This window comes from Haliotis rufescens, unplaced genomic scaffold (assembly GCF_023055435.1).
Source record: "Haliotis rufescens isolate VD_foot unplaced genomic scaffold, xgHalRufe1.0.p SCAF_3, whole genome shotgun sequence".
In the NCBI taxonomy this organism is placed as follows: Eukaryota; Metazoa; Mollusca; class Gastropoda; order Lepetellida; family Haliotidae; genus Haliotis; species Haliotis rufescens.
In genome coordinates, this window is record NW_025964001.1 from 48,889,008 (window position 1) to 48,911,251 (window position 22,244).

The following is a 22,244-nucleotide window of genomic DNA, read 5'->3' on the forward strand; positions in this document are numbered from 1 at the left end:
GAAACCACATAGATTCAGAATTAATTACTTCCAAGTCTGTTCTATGCTTGACACTAAGTGAATTAGAAAAATATACAATTATACCACCTCCGAAACAATCCCTGTCCCTCCTGTGAGGTTCGTGGAAGAGATCAAGGAGCAGGTCGGCTGACTGAATGTTGGCGTCCAGGTGAGATTCAGTGAAGCATAACACATCGAAATCGCAGATATCATCGTAGATTTTAGTCATTTTATGCCGGATACTTCTAATATTCAAGTGGAATATGCCTATATCATTGGTTGTGTTATATTCTTTTGGGCCGGGATTTGGATGAATATCACCAGCAATGAACAATAGAAGGAAAGAGATTAATTTCATATTTACGCACAGGCCATATGTCATGACAAAACAAAGGTGCAGTATGTACATCGTGGAATGCATTTTCAAATAGATATATACTTCTTTGGTAAAAGCGTGACGCCTGAGGTAAGTTGGCATACATTTATTATAAAATAATCCAATCGTCGCCCTGTACGACATGATGTCAATCATTGCCTAATTTGGAGAGAATAATGAACCAGGTGAGGGCGACGATGAACGTATTCTCAAAGTGTTTGATAATTAGTTTGGTGAATATGACTAATCGTATGTTAAGCGCGCTGAAGAGGCATAATGAATATATAAGCAGTAGTATAGGTAATGGGGGTTCTGGACCACTTCCACTGGAGCCGGATTTATATACCTATACTGCTACTACAGGTGGCATTTTTTTATGCCAAAATGCTTATGCGATTCAATGATAGTCATGAGATTAAGTTTAATTGGCTCTAGCTCACCAATACCTGGGGCCAATCATTGCTTTAGATGAGCCTAAATGGTAATAAAGATATTCTTCATTATTTTTATCAATAAAAGCGATATTCAACATTTTTATTAAGTTCTTTGTTCATTTTACTAGGAGACCAGACTATATAACTACACTCTTCTTGTAAATTGATAAGAAACAATTGATAACCGTATTTGGTTGGTTTGACATCCCTAATATAATAAAAACCTTGTGGTAATTCTCTCCATTTAATAGCTTTTTTGATCTCCATTATTATATATATGTATGTAAGCATTTGTCTAAATGTGATCAAACGATAGTAAGCAATCTATTTTTAATCTCCAACCAGTTCTTTGGTTTTGGCACGGAATAATTGACGCGCTTGTTGCCTCCCCTGTTCTATGAACTTTTTTTTCTCGTCTTCGCTAATACCACTGGTCTTATGAGATTTTGATCGAATCTCCTGCTTCATTGCGTTGTATTTGGTGAGTTCCCACAGCACTAAACGAAACTCATCCTCGGATATCTTACAATCGACCATTGCTGTCGAAATATGATCCTCAATGCTGTTCAACTTTGCTTCGGCGAGTATCCGAATACTATCGTGTTTTAATGCTTTCTTTTGTAACCTACGAGAAATGAATTTTATCGCTATTCCTGCCAGTCCCGAGACTCCGGCGGCTATTTCCATGCCGAGCAGGATAGGCGCGGCGATTATAGTTGATAATAAACCAACACCTGCTACACCGAGTCCCATGCCAGCTGCTACAAGAGCGGTGTCAACTCCGTCCAGAGCATTCACGGCTCTGCGATACTTTTTATACAATCCAAGTCTCAACTCCCTATCCTTCTCTTTTCGATGTTTTATGTCGCTTATTTGATGTAATCGAAATCCATCAACAGTATCCATCTTTTCAAATGCTTCATCGAGCGCCGGATATAAACTCATAGTGTATATTACGGTCATATAATAGTCTTTAATTGATCTTGCTTAAATGTTTTGAGAGTATACATCAACCTTATCAAATGAATATTATACGGCAAGAATATCTTAGTGAGAGAAATGCTGTCACTTTTAATAATTTGGACCCCCTCGAGGGTTGCAACGGGTGATGCTCCGATATGAATAATACTGCAACGTCAACTTTGGTGTTTCTTTAGCCATTTAATCGATAGACCTGGTAATATTTCGAAGGCATTTTCCGGTGCATCTCCGAACAAGACTTCAATAATAAGCGTAGAAATATTAGGTATTGCACTCAAGTTAACTTTAATATCATCAAATTCAGTGACCAAATTTAAACTAACGTTTTGGATTGCCGGACGACTATATAACATATGACCTGGGTTTTCTGGCAGGGGGGTAACTAACACACTTTTTCGTTTTGGTGGGATATAAGCCGCGAGTACGATGCCACTATTTATTATCTTAGTTAAATTATGTCCCTTACCCATTATCGCATAAGGTGGGGTAATGACGCTATTCAGTAGCCACTCGATGTTTGCTTCGACCATAGTCCATTTATTCTCGCCGTTGAGAATAATATTGTACGAAGTGTTTTTAATGAGTCTACTAACGTCGACATCGCTTAAATCTTCCAGATTACCTGTGAATGTAACTTCTTTCCGCTTGTATACATTATTGGTAAGTGTAAAGCGTATAACTTACCATTGTTACCGGGTTTATCAAATCCTTCTGTGTCTCCGAGATCGGAAAGCGCAATTGTATTACATTGTCTGAGCGTTCCAGGGCCTGATGCATCAACCATTATTTTTAATATGGAGTGTTACACTTAAGTATCCTATATGTACTGGTTGGTGTTTTACATCTAATACAGAAATTTTGAGGTCTGAAATAATACCACGCTCCAATTTTTTATATTGTAATGGTGAGAAAGATTCCGTTCTACCGCTATTGTATTTTTCATCTTTAACTGGAACACATCTGAGCAGAGTTGAAGGACTTTCTAGTTGAATATTATGTATTTCCATGTATTGTTATGTTTGGTTTTATAGGTTCATAGTAGAGTGGAAATCCAAGTTTAGGTGATAAGTTGTTGGCAATCATTAAACCTTTATCTCCAGTGACTAATTTCAGCATCCCATTCGACTCATTTTGTGTGAGACTCATTCCATTAGGCTTAAAAATTTCATCATTGAGTGAGCAAACGCTGTAATACCCATCAGGTATATTAATGGATTTGCTAAATGTATATTCGTTTATCATTGTAAACAACTCATTATTTAATCTCGCAGCACTTATATTGATCCACTGTGGGTAATACGTTACATCGCATAGAGCTACTTCGAGTTGTCCATCCGAGTTATCTATAGTACGAAGCAGTTGAATAGACTGACCATTTGTTATTCCCGGGAGTGTAACATACATATTAAATATACATTGATACTATATCATAACTTAAATATGGAATCAACCATTATTTATGATATGGAGTGTTACACTTAAGTATCCTATATGTACAGGTTGGTGTTTTACATCTAATATAGAAATTTTGAGGTCTTAAATAATACCCCACTTTAATTTTTTATATTGTAATGTTGAGAAAGATTCCGTTCTACCACTATTGTATTTTTCATTTTTCACTGGAACACATCTGAGTAGAGTTGAAGGACTTTCTTGTTGAATATTATTTGTCGTGCTTATTTGATCAAGATGGATACACAACTCTTAGGGAACTAAATCGGGTAATGCATATACAGTCATTGGTTTGTTGGGTGGTAATAATACTGGCTGTCCAAATCCAAGTGTAATTGCTAAGTTCTCGCCAATATGTATATTTTCACTGTCCCATTCGACTCATTTTGTGTGATACTAATTCCATTAGACTTAAAAATTTCATCACTGAGTGAGCATACGCTGTAATACCCATCAGGTATAATAATGGATTTGTCAATACCATTGTTTTCACCTGGTATAATCATCTTATTATTTCTTTTTGCAGCATTTATATTGGTCCACAGTGGGTAATACGTTATATTGCATAGAGCTACTTCGAGTTGTCCATCCGAGTTATCGATAGTATGAAGCAGTTCAATAGACTGACCATTTGTTATTCCCGGGAGTGTAACATACATATTAAATATACAATGATACTATATTATAACTTAAATATGAAATCGAGACAGATTACTAATCTATCGATTATGGTAAATTCCTATGGTGATGATTTTTTCGTTAAATTACCTGATATCTTTGAAAAGTACAGGGTCACGGCAACTAGCGATAAAATGGTGCACGATTGGGTTCACAATCCTATGCAATTTTGGCAGAATCAGTTAAACTTTGCCGTATGGTGTGCCACAACGGGATGTGGCGTATCTGTTAATGCCCCAGGATTTAAACTATATAAGTCTGTTATATTATTTCACGTGTACTATCAGATTAGACGTATACTTAAAGAAATTCATGCTCCATTACCGCAGGATCGAGCGTGGAATTCCACAAATAATAATTATGATAGGTCCGCGTATGAGCGTATTTGTCAGGAATTTAATGTTTCTACGAGTAAAGATTGGCGTATTAAAGGAGCAAACAATGGTCTAGGTGTTCCTTACACAGAGGAAAAAATATCCGTCAAAGAAGAAAGCAATTATGTATATAAAGTACTTAATAAATTTCCAGTTAATTTTGGTAAGTTGCGGCAGGACAGCAAACTTTACGCAAGAATGTATGATCATCATCTAAAAACCGGTGATTACTATAAAGGCTGGGAACTTTATAGTAACGATTGGAGAGGGGATATTATGAGTTTTAAGAGTGGTTTAATTTATATTGTTAAAATATTTGTACAACTGAATGATGATGCTTGGAATGAATTTCTTAATGATAAAACAGAAAATAATTTTACTTACCCAGGATTTGTGAGATTTAATGAATCGATAAGAACTTATGTATGGGCAATTCACGGTGCACAATCGCAAACACGAACGTCCATTATCGATACTGGGACGGCGTTCGATGTGCAAAAACAGTTTGTCGCAAACGTGGAGGACGCCATTAATTCACCAGTTGACATACCATCATCTATAAAGCGTTTTCAAGATGCATTACAGTACGCTCAATCCAAAGTGGACTACGTTTATGCGCCGGGACTATACATGTCTCCGAGTAATATGGAACTTAAGATCGGTCAAGTGATAGGCTATGATAATAAAATTGTTATCGCTACCGATCAACAAAAACCAGGTATAAATTCAGATATTAACCGCATATTGAGGCTCAAAATCAACAACATATAGATGAAAAAACAGCGCTTGTATTAGGTGGAGTCGCGGCTGGTTTACTCATGATTTGGTTAGATAGTTCTTAGCGAACTGATTTGGATAAATAGTTCTTAGCGAATACGTACAACAGCCCTGCAATTGCTACGATCAGTGTCCACAAGTTTTAACTAAGCCAAGTGGTGGTCTTAGCTTATAAATTCAATAGCCAGGAAACAACACTCCCTATTATACCGGGAAGTGCAGCCGCGGCTTTTTCAGCGAGCTTTCCCAGTGCTGAACCTAATGCTTTTAAATGCTTTTTTATCCACTCTTTTATACCATCCGACGTAGGCGGTGATCCGCCACCACCTGTACCACCTGTGCCACCGGTTAACGCGAGAGTCAAAGTTGATATAATAAATCCAATCGCGGTTAAAATACTGGCAATTGTTATTCCCTGTTCTCTGAACAATGTTTTAATTTTATCGGCCAGTGTAGTATCATCGTTGAGGACTTGATCGATAGTTTCTCGAATTATACTGATTTGCGAATGAAGTGCCTTTCTATTACTGGAAGCTGCTTCGAGGCGGGCCGATCTTTCGTCTTCTAAGTTACGCAATCTTTCCGCTACGCGGCGTCTACTGAATTCAACGCCCGCCTGTTTGAGTTTTGTTTTCTCGTAAGCTATATGCTTGTCGATTTCGGATATCTTGGCCGTATTATTCATGAGTTCTCCCCGCATTGTTCGCATTGCCATGTCAAGACCTCGTAATTCCCTAATACTAAACTCCGAGGATGGTACTTGTAACATTGAATTATCGTAATAGGTATCTAAGATTTCTTCGAGTCTGTCCGAGGCCACCATCGAGGACGCTTCCAAATTATCTGTGTTACTGAGTTCTTCCCGCACAGTCCTAAGAACCTTAGTAGTCTTCGCGGAAAGTCGTGAGTAGTCTACAAAATCTAATTTATCACGAACAGTGCTGATACCGTGTTTACCGGCTATCATAGACAAGGCTAGGGGCTTACGAGTACGAGAATGCATAAGATCAATATCCGGAGCGCCACGCAGTCGCAATATTCCTTTACTATCTATCTCAAACTTTGAATAGTCACGACCTATTGGGGTATCTTTAAAGGTATCGTAATAATCATCAACGGCTGGTTTCAAAAGTTCATCATTTACGGTTGGGTTCAAAAGTTCATCGTTAAAATTCATCAAGCTGGTTTCATCAGTATCTTCGATTGGATTCTGGTTATCAAAGTCATCAAAGGTATCTAGATCAATATCAGTCATTTTTATATTAAACATAGGGCACATGTTTTCAATATAACAATGTCTTCGCAATACGGACGCAAGTTAAACCCACAACGTAGACTTCGAGATCCATTAGGGGTCAAAGCAATTCGTCAGTCTGTAACTATAACTAATAACCCTAGTACCATCGATCAGAATCAAACGCTTCTGGTTGGCTTTCCTAATCTCAGGGCACACGATGTGTTAGTTCCGGGAACTGTCCGACTAGCATTTACGTTTGGTTTGCATTCTACCGACGTTAACAGGGAGCCCGTTCAGAACATAGGTCGTGCTATCGTTAAGAAAATCGCGATTAAAATTAGCGGTAATGAGGTTTTGAGTATCGACAATAGCGATGTCAACTATTGCTACATGGATCTCTGGAGAACGGATAAAGAGCGGGAAAACTTACAGTACCAAGGTATTTGTAATAAGAACACATTGAGACTGCGCGTAGGTGCTGAAAATGGTGATAATACCATCGTAAAAGATAAGGCCGTTGCCGACGCATTACGTAACCGATTCTATGTTCCGCTAGACTTTGAATTACTAGATTCCCACATGCCCTTTTATCAAGCATCCCTAGGCGATAGGTTAGAATACAAACTCACTTTTAATGACTACGGCAGAGTAATCAGATCTGCTAATGAAGATGCTAGATATTCCATTGACATTATCTCTCTGGAGTACGATATGATAACGAATCCCGAATTAGCCAGACAAATTCGTAACCATTATACGGGAAGTTTAGCTATTTTGTACGATCGCGTGCTGCGACATCGAAAGATCACGAGGGACAAAAAAGATACGATGTGGAATATCAATCTAAACGTCCCCACGAGGTCGTTGAAGGGTATTTTAATGTTGTTCGAGGACCCCTCCGATGTGTTTAAAAGAAATACTGAGAAGTTCTACAATCCAAAGATTACAAAAGTTGAATTGACTATCGAGGGCGTTCCTAATCAACTATATAGCCAAGGATTGCTAGCGTATCACCAGTGGGATGAGATTAAAAACCTTCCTTCTATAAAACGTTCCCCGGAAGTTATCGCGGTCGTGAAAGATCTGTCTCTCGGGAGTGTATCGATGGGTGAATACCTCACCACGAAGTACGCGCTATGGCTAGACATGCGAACAACGGACGATGACCAACTACACGGCAGTTGGAGGAGAATAGAAAATGCTAGCGAGGGTGTCACCATACAGATAACGAAGCTCCAGGAAACGGCTGGTAAATTAAACATATATTTGAACGTGATTATGGATGCGCAACTTAATATACAGAATGGACGATTCGTGCAAGCAATCTATTAATAATCTTTTACCTAAAGATCTGCACTGCGCTATCATATGCGGGCAAACGGGCTGTGGAAAAACAGCTTTTATTCTTGATATTTTACAAAGTCATTATCGGGACGTTTTCGATCATATTATTATTCTGTGCCCGACTATAAGCGTTAATAAAACATATCTTTCGAGAGATTGGGTAATGAATGACGACGGGGTACACAGAGTCGATCCGGGCGATCGTTTACAAGACTGCCTCCGAGTATGTCAGGAAAAATACAAAGGAGAATCAACTCTTTTCGTAATAGACGACTGCAGTGCGAGTAAAGAACTAACAAAAAAGAAAGATATGCTTTCGTATTAAGCATTCTCCGGACGGCATACTCAGCATAGTGTTTGGGTACTTACTCAAAAATACAACTCTGTCCTGAAAGATCTCAGAGAGTAGACCAAATGGGTAGCACTGTTTCATTGCAAAGATCGAGATTCATTCGAGGAATGTTTACGCGAAAATGATGTTTTTTATACCAAGCTCGAACGAGATAAAGTCAGAAAACTGTTAGCGGCAACGAAGCACTGTAAACTCGTATTAAAAACCGATCAACCAGCTGCTTATGCAATTGCTTAGCAAAATGTGGCAAAAATGTAGCAAAATTATAGCAAATGTAGCAACTGCTAAACAAAATTATAGCAAATGTAGCAAAATTATAGCAAATGTAGCAAAATTATAGCAAAAATACGATAAATTGAACATTAGCGGTTAATATGACATAATGTGGTTTGAAATCCTCATTCTTTCGCAACAGTTCATTATTACAGGTAGTATTGGATATGTCATATTATATGATGTTAGACTTAAATATCTCCTTAGGTATTACATTTTGGAATGCGACGAACTCATCGAACAAATGCTCAAAGAATCTGATGCAGATCAACATGCAGATCAAAATGTAGATAAATCTTTAGATTAACATAGAGAAAGACTCGCCGCTTTGGTAGCCGGTGGAAAATGTTCCCAATATTTGGGAGAAAATTATACCATCGAAAAAATTGATAACATGACCGACGAAGAAATTAAAAAACTGTACGCGTGTTACGAGTCTAGACTGGGAGCTACCATGACTAAAACGATAGGGTCTTCTATATTACAACTATACACAGTCGTAGCTAGTACGTTTCTCCCTATCCCGGCAGAACATTGTATGTATTTATGCGAATCTCTAGAGAAAGACCCATTCATCGAACACGCTATAAGCTCAGTGAGCTGTGAGTTTTATCATAGATACGGAATGTTCTTAGCTCCACTCACCACACCTTTAATAACGGCTAGGTATTGTCAATTTAAACATACATGCCCACTTAATAACAATGGAGACTCAACAGGTGACACCACAACAGATTGTGAACGAGGAAATAACTGCACAACCACAACAGATTGCGGAACAACGAGTGAATGAGGAACCACCACCAGTGAATGAGAAAATACAACATGTGAATGAGAAAATACTAAAACCCAGAGTTACTAAGAACCCAGAGTTACTAAGAACCCCCCAAAAATAGCTGCAGGAAGAAAGGGTGGGCTGGCGCGCAAAGCGAAATTAATAAATAATTCAAATATTAATCTGATTAAAACATGGGCACTAGTAGGAGTTGCTGGTATAGCGGCTGTATGGTTCTTTTATAAGACCGGAGAAGAGAAAACGTCACCCCCGATGTCACAACAAGTTCAATTAGAGGTTAGCCCGCATATAATGCTATAATATCATGACTACTCCAGTTACAGACGGTAAAATATTGGTAAACGCGATGTATCATTCAGCGGTGGTCACCGGCTTGGCCATTGGCTATGCCCGTATGGCTAAAATGATTACTAAAGCCACACCTCCCAAGCTAGATTTTAATGGATTTGATATAGGTATGATGATTCTGGATATTGGATTAGCAATGGCAACGAAGGATATGCTCATCAAACAAGGGCTTATCCCGGAAGACATAATGAAGTAATTAATTAAACATTTGAATATATTTTATTCATATAAACCATGGCAACAATTGCGATGATGGTCGGTGGAGCTATTGTTAATGCTCTAGCTTTTTCGGGGAGTAATTTTTTATTTTCAAGTATGAGGGAATCAAACGCTAAAGAAGTTGAAGAGGAACGTAAACGACATAACAATGCTTTACAACAACTCCAAGCAGCCCAGTCACAATATACGCGGCAGAGAATGAAGAGATTAGACTTTATTCATGAAAAACTGCTTAAGGAAGGACATTCAATTCAAACGTTTAAGGATGTCGAATCTGCCATGCACGAATACTACCTCATTTATGGGAAAAAACTCGACCCAATACCGAGACCAACAATGAGTCAGTTTTTTACACCGTCAGAGGCTCAGAAAAACCGCGAGGTCGCATATGTGATTATGGGATTATCAGCTGTTGCAATTGTCAGCTATACAATTACGCATAAGTCAGAGTGATACTGTGGCTACACATAAACCCATGACCTAGTTAAGAGCAATCTATAAATAGCGTTGGCTGACTGCCTTATCAATATCTCACCAGTGTAGATGTGATTTGCATTTAGACAAATGATATGATAGATGTATAACCATGAATAATTGCAGATTTACACTCATGGGTAAGACGACTCTATGTAACCGACGCTGTGTTGAAATTTACTGCGGCATACACAATTATTACATCAGGCGCGGAAACATAAACTATACGTGTTCTGTATGTGGGATAGGGGTCAAAGGTCGTTATTGTTTGTGTAAGGAACACGGTGCTGATAGGGTCAGGAACCAGATTATTTATGCTAGGAAGAGAGATTACATCAATGAGAGGAATAGGTTGGGGAGAATACGTATTTAGATATATGAAAACAACCAATTAGACATTTGTCTCATTTTGCATATACCATTCAACCACAATGGTTTTTGTCAGAGAGTTGAAGGCTATGGCAAAGCAAAGTGGTCTACGTGGATATTCTCGAATGAGAAAAGCTGAATTGTTTACCTTACTCGGTTTGGAATACAACAAACCCCAGACTGTTAGAGAACTCAAAGCTCGAGCGAGAAACAGTGGGCTGAGAGGTTATTCTCGAATGAGAAGAGCTGAATTGATCGCTTTACTAGGTAATAATGATGATGATAATGTTGATATTGATAATGATGTTGAGAATAAACAACAAGAATTAATATTTGTACCCATATCCTCCGACGTTGGTAAATATCTAAGAGGTTGGAAGATGGATATTAATTCCAACATGGATGTTAACGATATTAAGCCCATCATATCGAGTAAAATTAACGAGGAGTTAGATGATTTACATAGTATAAAATACCAGCTGACGATTAAAATGTTATTGAGTAAAAGTAACACAGACAATAGCACCGAATATACCGAACCATATTTCCGTAGCAATCAAGAAGTTATAACCAAATCCCATACTATAAACGCATCATTAGATACATCCATTCAGAGAATACAGGAAACTTTAGAACGTTGGACTAATAGAGGTTCGGGTTGGAGTGTGGATAAAATCGATAGTTTATATTTAGATATAGCAAATTATATGCCCTTCAAAGGTGGATCTTATTATAAGAAGAAAAAAGCCATAATTAACGTAAAAAATAAATCCGATGACTGTTTAAGAATGATGATAAGATCTGCATTGTTCCCCATAGACAAGCATCAGGATAGACCTTCTAGCTATCCCCAAAACGATGGACTCAACTTTGATGGTATAGACGAACCTACACCAATATCACAAATTGATAAGGTGGAAAAGCAAAATAATTTAGCTATAAATGTTTTCGGACATTCTAAAGGAATTGTTGTACACAGGATAAGCTCCGCTCCGGAACATATTCCCAGAATCAATTCATTTCTGATCGAAAAAGATGGTAAATATCATTATACGTGGATAAAGAGTTTAAACAGGCTATTATACGATCAAACAAAACATAAGGAAAAGAAATATTTCTGCCAAAGATGCCTGCATGGGTACAGCAGACAAGATCTATTAGAAGCGCATAAAGAAGACTGCAGAGGTGTTGGACAGACCGCTATCAGGATCGATATGCCTAAAGAGGGAAAAAATATATTAAAATTTGAACATTATTGTAATCAAATGCCAATACCGTACGTAATTTACGCCGACTTCGAAGTGCTTATCAAACCCATAGAAAATAATCAAGATAGTAGTTTTACGTACAAAACTCAAGAACATATTCCTTGTGGGTTTGGATATATAGTTGTAAGGTATGATGGGAAAACAAACCCGCCCGTGATTTACAGAGGTCCCGATGCAGCGGGAAAGTTCCTAGAATATCTACAAAATGAAGAGAGAATAATCAGGGAAAAATAATCGTGTAAGAAACCCATGTGTATGAGGAGGGATGATTGGAGGGCCCATAAGAAGTCAACGAGTTGTCACATTTGTAATAAACCCCTGGATGGGGATTCCGTAAGAGATCATTGTCACGTCACGGGTAATTATCGGGGAGCCGCGCATAACGAGTGTAACTTGAAACTAAAAATGAACTCTCAAACAATGCCCATCCCCGTTGTGTTTCATAAACTTAGGGGATACGATTCACATCTCATTATGCAAGCTATCTCGAAGACCGACGGCGGTTTAACGTGCATTCCCAATAATATGGAAAAATACATATCGTTCTCGTTGACTAAACCTATACATTATAGGGACAAGGATGGGAAATCTAGCATAAAGCAAAGTAATGGGCTTAGATTCATAGACTCCGTACAGTTTCTGTTATCTTCCCTGGACAATTTAGCTAATGCAAACAATCCCGATGACTTTGCGATAACAAATCAATATACCGATCAGATAACTCATCATTTGTTGCTGAGAAAAGGTGTATATCCTTACGAATATATGGATGATTGGTCTAGATTCGAAGAAACTGAATTACCACCCCTCGAATCATTCTATAGTAACTTAACAGAATCTAAAATAACAGATGCCGATTATGAACACGCTCTGACGGTCTGGGATAAATTAGGTTGTAAGAATTTAGGGGATTATCACGATCTGTACTTAAAAACCGATGTACTGTTACTCGCCGATATATTCGAGATATTTAGAAAGACATGTTTAAAACAATACGGCTTGGACCCGGCATGGTACTATTCCAGTCCCGGACTATCGAGGGATGCATTGTTGAAGAAGACCGGCGTAGAACTAAAACTACTCACAGATTACGATATGCACTTGTTTATTGAGAAAGGATTAAGAAATGGTATATCGATGGCAGCTAAAGGGTATTCTAAGGCTAATAATAAATTAGTGGAAGGATACGATCCTAGTAAACCCGACACGCACATATTATATCTCGACGCTAACAATTTGTATGGATGGGCTATGAGTCAACCTTTACCCACGGGTGGTTTTGAATGGGTCAACGATATCGAAGTGAATGATGTGAATAAAGGGTACATACTAGAAGTTGACTTGGAATATCCAAGTTCGTTACATAAAGATCATTACAGTTATCCGCTAGCTCCCGAAAGATTAATGGTTAATAAAGATTGGATGTCGGAATATCAACACTCTTTGATGGGTAATACTAGGTTAGCTAACGTAGAAAAACTCGTACCGAATTTGATGGATAAAACAAAATATATAGTTCACTACAGAAATCTCCAGTTGTATCTATCGTTAGGTATGAAACTTAAGAAAATAGACAGAGTTCTAAAGTTTGATCAAAGCCCTTGGATGGAGCCCTATATAAGGTTGAACACAGATTTAAGAAAGATAGCTACCAGCGATTTCGAAAAGAATCTGTATAAGCTCATGAATAACTCAGTATTTGGTAAAACTATGGAGAATCTAAGGAAGCGTGTTGATGTTAAATTAGTCAGATCTAATGAGGAAGAAAGACTCAGGAAACTTATAGCCAGTCCGGCTTTTAACAGAAGGAAGATATTCAATAACGACTTAGCCGCGTTGCATATACAGAAGAGTAATATAAAATTCAACAGACCGGTGTACGTCGGTATGAGTATTCTCGACTTGTCAAAACACTTAATGTATGACTTTTATTACAACGAACTTAAGAAGCAATACGGTGATAGATGCGAGGTGTTATATACCGACACAGATTCTTTGTTGATGGAAATACAAACCGAGGATGTGTATAAAGATATGGCAGAAAAAATAGATGTGTACGACACGAGCGATTACCCTAAAGATAATCCACTGCACAGCATTGTAAATAAAAAGGTGTTAGGTAAGATGAAGGATGAATGTGCTGGGACCCCTATAGCGGAGTATGTAGGATTAAGACCTAAGATGTATTCTATAGAGAAGTCCGATAATGGGGAGATAAGAAAAGCTAAGGGTGTTAAGAAGTATGTTGTAAAAAAGCATATCAAACACGAACAGTATAAAGAATCATTATTCAACGGTAGAACGTTCAAACACGAGATGAACTCTTTAAGAAGTTACAATCATAGGATATATGGATTAAGAATGAACAAGACATCATTATCCCCCTTAGATACAAAGAGATGGATTGATAATGATGGTGTAACTACCTATGCTTATGGTTATGGTGGTAATACCGTACCGTCGGGAACTATGAACAACTCTTCTCGTACAAATGCCCTACCCGGTCCATCTTGAAGATAATAAAGAATAGGCTCTCCTTCTTTTGTAACCAATCGACTAATGTTATACGTCTTAAGGGACCATATGGGATCGGTTGCGCGACGTAGGCCTCCTTCGAGTTCACCGGGCTGGTATAGATATCTTACCCTTACTCTATCCGGAAGTTTTCGTTCTTTGCCTCTCCTCGGTGCTGAAGATTCGGAAGTCACGGATTTCATTTTAATCGCATCGAATGGTTTCTTCCCGATTAATCTCGTTACTTCATTATTCAGCGCTGATACAACGGCTGATAATCGTGTCACCCATTCGGTTGATCTCAATCGCTCGGATTTCATTTCGATCCCATACTGATAGCCAAACAAACGTTCCGCTAAGGTCCTGTTAAATCTTTTGATGATAGCTTGACTGCGGTGAGCCTCTCTTTCACCACGCCTGATTTCGACATCGTGCTTTGTTAACAGTTTAGTAATCGATCCCATAAACTCGCGACCGGGATCTACCTGAAATAGCTTAGGCCATTTTAGTGGTCCGCGTTTATATATGCGACTCAGTGCATTAGCTACGTCTGTTGAATCTTTCGAGGTTAATGGCTCAGCCTCTTTGTATCAACTAGCCACATCCACTACTGTTAAAGCGTATTTATATGTTTTGCGTTTTACCTTACCGTGGAGAAAAAACAAGAGGTCAGCCTGATGAACTTCATTCGTTGTAAAAATATCAAACTTCTTCCTCGGTACATAACACGGTGCCGGTAAATATATTTGCCACATCGCTTGTTTCTTTAACCAATCCTTGGCCACATCTTTAGATACCTTAGCCGCGGTGGCTAATTTTTGTATTGCTCCTATACCTTTCCAATATCCTCGTGGGCTATAGTAAATTTTATATTGATGTTTTGTTTAATACAACTCATGACTATCGTTGAATCGCATAATCATTTTGGGATAAAAAAATGCCACCTGTAGTAGCAGTATAGGTATATGAATCCGGCTCCAGTGGAAGTGGTCCAGAACCCCCATTACCTATACTACTTAAGTTCTTCTTGATTGTGCAGTACAAAATGTTCAAAAGTATTGAACTGTAGTCTCTTTGTGGACAAAGGACAAACACATGAAGTATGTACAAGTAATATAGAAAAGATCCAGGAAAAAGCTGGGTCCTGTGCAAAATGAATAGAGGGAATATGATACAAAAGCGTACAGTGTGAATCATAATGATGGCGACAAGTAGGGTGTGTTGCCACAAATTGATTTTGTTGGCTTGGGTGGGACTGTGCAAGTACAGCAATAGCTGTGACCAAGATGATTAATGACATCTGCAGAAAGAAGTAGGTAGCTCTGAAATGATATGATGGTCACTTTCAGAATAAAGATGACATTGGCATGATACCTAAACAGGTACAGGCCTAGAGGTTACAATACATTTATGAGTTTATCAAATCGTCAATGTCTGCAAGACAGTTGATCCAAAAACGCTTTCAGCTTTGTTTGCATGCAGATATCCTACCATCAAATGTCCAGAATGAGTACATTGAGGTCGCTTTCTTGAGTTCTAGGAGCCTTTTAATTAGTGAATGGCGATGTTTCTTCAGGTCTTCAGTGATGAAGATTTTGTCAGGGTTAGACCTAAATTTGCGTTTTGACATGTACACAGCATTTTTCGTGTTGTGGGATACAAATTTGACAAGTACTTGGGCTCTGCCGTTGATGACCCTACCCACAGTATGCGAACAATCTAAGTCATTCTTATTTAGTTTTATACCTAAGTATTTATGACAGATATCAATGACTTTATCATCGGTTGGGGCTTTGACATCATCGATGGGCACATTCATAAAACGTAACGAATTGCGTCGTGTGTCTTGTTCTAGTTCCTCGATGTGAGCTTGAGCCTTAGTCAGATTATCCTCAACCCTGTGAACTTTGTTTTGAAGTTGCTGCATCAGGTCTGATTGTGCTTTAATAACTGAATTTTGATTTTCGACACAATCTACTAAGGTACTTGTTGCCGATTTAACAGCCTGCTCGACGACTTGTTCCAGGTGTTTGCCTAACTCCATAGTCAATTTTGGCACTAAGACAGGTAACAACTTTGCCATAAAAAATTCGTGGGCAACTGCCTGAGTTAGAGCATCTGAGGCTTCATCCTCAGTGAGACACTCACCCCCACTGGATAGAATAGGTCTTCTTTGTCGTTGTGCTGGAGGTTGATCATCAGCTGGACTGTCTTTGCCACACTTTTCTCCAGTCGAGGGTAATGGCGGAGTGATTGGGGTGTTCGCCGCCATGTTGCTTCTCGTGTTGATTGTAGAAGATCAGGGCAAAGAAAGAGAGAAAAAAGTTACTTTTGTCATTAATACTGTAGTTCCTAACGTTAAGCTGTCTCTACTGATCTGTTTTGACACATAACCAAGCTGTTTGAGTTGCATGTGACATTTTGAAGGCGCACTGACACATTTCAAGGATATGAAGGTCAATTTGGAATGCTCCATTTCAGATTTCAAGTTTCTTTGTTCAGATGAATGTGATGAATTTGCAATTACATTGCCCCGAGCTGAACAAGTGTTCACAACGGTCTCCGCAGATTTCTCCACTGCTCATCTCAGCCTGCATTTGTGCCACATCTGATTTGCTGATTGTTAGGTTTGTGTTAATCACATCAATGTCCCTTTTTATGGCTAGCACGTCTGATTCAAAGGATTCAATGCACATTTTTATTATCCGTTCTGGTTTGAGAGTCTTGACGACACTATGGTTCCAAAGCGGTTATCTCATTCTGAAGACTTGAAATTACCTTTGATTTAAGTGACCGTTGTCAGAAGGACTGTCTACTTCTGTTCGGGGTTGAAACTGCCTGTTGCAATTGTAGCACCTGGCCGGCAAGAACACCAGCATCTAAGCTGGCCTTGGATGCTGGTGCAATTAAACCCACATCCTGAGGGAAAACAATGTCATATACACGCCGCACATCATGGCTGCCTCTAGATTGGATCTGACCGCCTCCGTGGTCTTGTGGTAGAGCGTCCGCCCGGAGAGCGGAAGGTCCGGGGTTCGATCCCGGGCCGCGTCATACAAAAAGACGTTAAAAGATTGTACTTGTTGTTACCCTGTCTGGCGCTCGGCATTAAGGGGCTAAAATAAGGACTGGTCGGCTCGGAGTCAGTATACTGTGTCTGAGTGGGGTATTCATGTTAAACTGCGGCATGGTATCTCAGTGAGCTAGCACTATAAATCGGCATCAGTCCGGACTAGTACAAGCAGCCACACACACACATACACGTGCATGCACGTCGCTATATAAGTGCAATAATCTTGGACGCGACGTTAAACCCAATTTCACCTCACCTAGATTGGATCTAACATTGTTCTGAGATGAGATCGTTCATGGTACTACTCATAGTTTGTACGAATTCCACAAAGTATGTAAACTGTAGAAATGAGATAGCGATGTGTCAAGTCAACTTATTCTGCAAGTTTGGTAGAAGTTTTTGCACAGTTAGATGTATGTCAGTTGAAGAGTCCAAAATAGGCCAACACTGAATGGAAACGAACATCGTCCTTCACAGGATCGATCAAAACAGCTTCTTGTAAATCCCTGTAGCCCGTCTTTCAAACTTAGCTAACTTGTTTTTCACTATTGAAGACTATTCGGGGCTCCCAAATTGTTCATCGAGTCTATCCTATAAACGCGTAAGTCCTTTGGCTCCATAATTCTCATTACCTGTGAAACTAATGATATGCTTTGTTGAACCAGGTCCAAGACACTTTACAACAGATCCATCTCTTCACTGGTGGTTGCTTGCATTTCTCTTGCAAGACCCTTGAAACCTGCGTTCCACATTGGGAATATGCTAGGTTCATAATTGAAATGAGTGAGTGTAAGCGGAAGTAGGTCTCTTTAGCCTATTTCCGCCTTCCCCTTCTTTTGCAAGAGTACAGAACTGGAAGAAAGTACGAGTATTACCACTGGAACGAGATGTTCTATCCTCTGTGCCATCATCATGACTACTGTCCATCTGTTGGAACTGCTCCAATGCGAAGCCGAGCTTGCCAGGTACATAGTCTGTTACCATATCATGAGAGGTAAGTTTCAAGTCGCTCTCCTCCGTATAATATTTTCCCAAGAATTCCATATAATCTTTAAGTAGTGTATGCTTCTTATAATTCACTGGCGGTGGGGTTGTCTAGTGGTTCCATTGGTTTTTCAGTCATACGACTTGGTGTCCACATAGTAGTCGGGGTTCCATTTTCATCTATTAACTCAATAACAAAGGGAATTTGACTGTTATTGAACGATATCAGATCACCGATATACCCAAAGCTTAAGTTTAACTTCTTTGCCAAATTACCTTGTTGCAGAAATTTGATTCATATGCATACAGAAACAGATCCGCAAGAAGGGGCGCACACTTGTTGGTGCCAGTGGGGATGCCTACTTCTTGCCTAAATGTCTTACCCCCATATTTTACGCAGATGTTATCAATGAGGAAGTCATGCATTTCACATATTGTTTTCTCAGTAAATTTCAGATGCCATTTGCCCATCAAATTGCCCTGTACCTCTAAATATAGATATGTAACTGTATATGTGTTCACTACGTTTTGTAACAAACGTCCCATGGATCAAGGAATGACATAAAAAAGACAGATTTCATTAAATGAAATTTTTCGTTCCATAAATATTGATCCTTGCAAACCTTCTAAGCTCATCAACGTACAATACCATCTTCTTGCTATGAGGTATCAGTCTGTATTTATCCGCACCACAACCTTTACACAAACAATATTCAGCCATTATACCAAACCATGGTGACAATAAAAATCGTTCCTTCTCCTTCTTCGAAGGTCAGTTTGTCAAAAATGAAAGCACATGTCATCTGAAGTTAAACATGAAAACAATATGTGAAATGCGGGACTTCCTCAAGTTGAAAATTATAAATTTGGAGATAGGACATTTAGGCATTTAGTAGGCAAGGACACCATTCATACAAATGTGCTCCCCTCGTTGCTGATTTGTTTATTTATGCATATGAATCGGAAATTCTGCTCAACTTGACAAAATCTAAACAAAGCAACTTGGCCAAGGTGTTTAACTTAAGCAACTTGAACATCACTGATTTTATAATATTCAATAATCGTCAAATAGCCAATTACTTTCCACTGATTTAACTACCTGAACTTGACACAACAGAAACCACCTCATCTGTTCCGTATTTAGATCTATGCATTCAGAATGAGAGCGACAACAACATATTCATAAGTCCGTAGGAGGGGGGATGACATCAATTTACCTCAAGCAAAATTCCAGCACCTCCATCCTTAAGTGTCTACATTTCACAACTTTTGAGGATCAACCAAGCATTCTCTTTCTATGAAGATTTCAAAGAATGTCAAAAGACAAAATTACCCATAATGGCACAATGTCCCCCAACATAACATTGCTGGAAGATTGCTAAAAGTGGTCTAAAAACCATACTCTTTCATTCAATTGCTCAAAACTTGTTTGATCAGGCTTATGACATTGAAAGCCTCAATACAGCTTTCAAAATGGTTAACGGAAGATAGGTGGAGGACATTTACAAGTGTGACCAAATCAAAACCAGTAGCCAAATCCCTATTTTGACTTATACCATATGTACCCGTGCTTTTTTTTTGGTGAACACTTGACTTGCCTTTGTGTGTGTATGTCATCTGTGGTGCAGGATGCGTTTAAATATTTGCGAGCACCAAATATTATTACTATTAGATATTCTACCATGACATTAATGAATGCTTGATTCTGTTTTGCTACGGAAACCTCTTTCAAATATATACTGAACAGCATTGAAAACGCACCACCATGAAAATGGATGTATTTTTATCCAGGCTTATGAAATTATATAAGTGAATGAGTAATATACGACGTTCTGGACGAAGCATGAAGAAGAACAGCTCGTCAAAACACATTCCTAATTTTTTTTGTGAGCGAAATCGCCAAAACGCAACAAATTGCGTGCACATCATGGAAAACGTGTTTTGTTTCACGGGAAGCATGCAGAATAGGGCTATAAAAGACATACTTTTAAAAGCCACATCACTTGTTGCTGCAGACGTAAAGGGTACTGACACAAGAAATGCCAAGATTATCAGCAGAGGAACGTGCACAACGGTTTCAATGCCATCATTCAACAGTCCTCAGGCTACTGAGCAGATACCAGCAGCCAAGAACCCCCAGAGATCGACCACGTCCGGGTCAACGTCGTGTAATTACACCACGTCAGGATCGCCATATTGTTCGTCGGCATCTTCGTGATCGTACACTTCCGGCTACCAGGACTGCAGCAACCGTACAAGGCCGACGGAAATGGTCAGTGCTGACAGCATACGTCGACGTCTCCGCTCAGCAGGGCTAGTGCTCGACGTCCATATGTTGGACCCATACTCACTGATCGACATCGAAATGAACGTCTGCGTTGGGCCAAAAGGCATCGTCATTGGAGATTGCGGCAGTGGCATGGTGTGCCCTTCTCTGATGAGTCCCGTTTTCATTTACGGAATGCTGACGGTCGACTGCGAGTGTGGCGTCGACGTGGAGAACGTTACCACAATGACTGGGGGGGCATCAGTCATAACCATCAAACAGAGCTCCATGTTTGTCGTGGAAGAGTTAATGCCCTTTACTACAGGAATAACATATTGGCAAATCACGTCATTCCATTCTTTTCTTCAGCACCAGGATATGCACACCTTCCAGCAAGATAATGCAAGAGCACACACAGCACGTGTTTCAACACAGTACCTAGCGAACAACAATGTGCCTCTGCTTCTATGGCCAGCCCTGTCACCCGATCTATCGCCAATTGAACATCTATGGGATTACCTGGGTCAACGCATCTCACGTCGTCCGCAAGTACAGAACCTGAGAGAACTTGATGATACACTATGTCAAGAGTGGATTGCCCCAGAACACTATTCTCAGACTTTTTCGATCAATGAGAAGACGTTGCATGGCCTGTATTGCTGTCAATGACGGACATACCAGATATTGACTTTTCATTTTAACCCTATGTGTCTTCCTTACACTGATGACGTAATTGTAATTACTGTGTGGTATTCCTGTTTCCTTTGTTGTCTTTCTTAATAATCTGTCTATGTCTGTTCTAATCAAAATCAGTCATTGCTCAAGTTGTTTTTGTAATATTTCAAGATTTATTGCTGGTGCGTTTTCAATGCTGTTCAGTATATTAGATTCTCTAAGCCTCTTCACAAAAAACGTGCGCATGAATACATAGAAAGCCTACATATCGATTCATAAAAAAATGGCTGCCGATCGATCATCCCCATATAAACTGTACAACGAATCTTTATTTCCTCTAATACACGCTGGGTCTCTAATACCAGTCAGGTCTCTAATACACGCCGAGTCAAGGGCTCTCGCGAAATTAATAGACGGCGTTGCGTCAAATAGAGGAAATACGGTAGTTTGATATCGGATGTTTGGGGCGTTCTAGGCCGCAACCCTGACTGCTTCGATGATGACATTAAAAGATTTAACGAAGGCATATATTTTGCATACAAATGAAATGTTTAAGAAACTGTTGGAGAAATGTTCTATGGTGACCAGAATCGGAACAATTTAAGCTATTTCCTCATTGTAACAACCGACAATGAAAGTAAAATATAACACCATAAAAATTGTTAGAAAAAACTTTATTCATGGTAACATGTTGTTTACAAACCTTTTTCTGATCGATATTCGTTACAATCTCCGTCAACCACCACCGTTAGAATTTGGCAGGAGGGGATTTGAAAGTCCATCAGAAAACACTCCCCTTTGAAAGTCCACGTAAACAATGTCCCTACTGAAGTGACAGCTTATCAAACTTGATGAAATTCATTTCAGAACACGCACAATTAAGAAAATCATACACAATCCACTATTTCCGAGACACAAATATCTAAGTTATGTTACTATTTGGCTTTGGATTCGTGAAATCTTGAAATTGACAGGTCACA